The sequence below is a fragment of the Etheostoma spectabile genome, chromosome 5, assembly GCF_008692095.1.
Source record: "Etheostoma spectabile isolate EspeVRDwgs_2016 chromosome 5, UIUC_Espe_1.0, whole genome shotgun sequence".
NCBI lineage: Eukaryota > Metazoa > Chordata > Actinopteri > Perciformes > Percidae > Etheostoma > Etheostoma spectabile.
In genome coordinates, this window is record NC_045737.1 from 2705484 (window position 1) to 2706825 (window position 1342).

At 39.9% G+C, this 1342-nt stretch overlaps 1 protein-coding gene across 1 annotated transcript in view; it reads right to left on the reverse strand.

Moving 5' to 3' along the window:
* cacna1ba (calcium channel, voltage-dependent, N type, alpha 1B subunit, a) overlaps positions 1–1342 on the reverse strand; it is a 262364-nt gene that overhangs the window by 225701 nt on the left and 35321 nt on the right. The gene's annotated exons all lie outside the window — the stretch shown is intronic.

The following is a 1342-nucleotide window of genomic DNA, read 5'->3' on the forward strand; positions in this document are numbered from 1 at the left end:
TGTGTGTGTGTGTGTGTGTGTGTGTCTGTCTGTCTGTCTGTCTGTCTGTCTGTCTGACTGAAGCAGGGCAGAGCTCCAGAGAGGAGATACTCTGCACTCAGCTAACACACTGGAAGAAATACATCTTAGGACCCTATCTTGCACCTGGCACTGCGCAGCGCAAAGCCCGACGCAAGTGTCTTTGCTATTTTAAAACCGACGCAGTTGTTAATTTCCCGTCCAGCGCCCACAAGGGATGGTTCAGAATTTTGGAAATAAGACAAAAAATTAGTTTAAAGTAGTAGCCTTGGCTGTTCTGACCAAAATGGTAAAACAAGAATCAAGGAATGTGTGGTGAACAAGAGTTATTTAATTAATAGCTCATAAGAAAATCTAGAAAACGTGACACGCGGGTTGGGTTTAGGAAAAGAAGAACCTGTTGGGATTAGGTAAAGAAGAACAGGGTTGGGTTTAGGAAAAGAACAAACATGGAAAGGAAACGTCACATGCGGGACACAATCCCGGCTCTCCTGTATGCGTTTTTTTTGGCCTTTCATTCTACTCGCTACGGCATTAATTCATACGCAAACACAAAGTCATGTAAGTCAATGGAGGCCAAACAGAGTTGATAAACATGCTAAAAAGAGGGTATGTGTCTTGATAACATGGCAATAATGGCATACAAATTGGCATGTGTTAAATATGCTACTTCATGAGCTCAGTCTGAAATGTTCCTCTACCTCTGCTCCCACAGGCTCTTTGCATTCAGGAAAAGTCCAGAACGGCTGTCCATCTGATGGCCGTCGGCACAAAAAAAGTCTAATATGTTGGATAGGAAAAATAAAAAAAAGAGGGCCAAGTCTCTTGACACTGATGCAGCAAAATGCAAAAACTACACAGAGAGACATGAGATACTGGTAAGTGCCAGGAGCAGGCTGCCTTTATCTCTATCATATGGAATTGCATAGTCAGCTGTCAACATGGGTGTGCATCATGATTATGAAAATGGTCGCGCCATTTAGTTCTGTCAAACTTAACGTGTTTAATAATTTCTGTTAATTTGAAACATTAAACACATTAGAAATTAATTATGGGTTAACTGCAATTTCACTTCGTTGTATATGAGAGGTTGTAGTGAGCTCACGTTTGCTGCTAGGATGAAGACAATGGTATTGAATTAAATGGGAAAACATCAGCCATGCATTAGTACCAATCTAAATGTGCCAACAAATAGGGAAGGGTGGTAAATAATTCACCAAATTTAACCAAATATTTAACCAAAAAATCCTAGTTTTCACTTTCTTTCTTTTTTCCATCAGAGTGCAGTTTTTTATTTGTCTTTCATATTTGCGTTTACTATTGT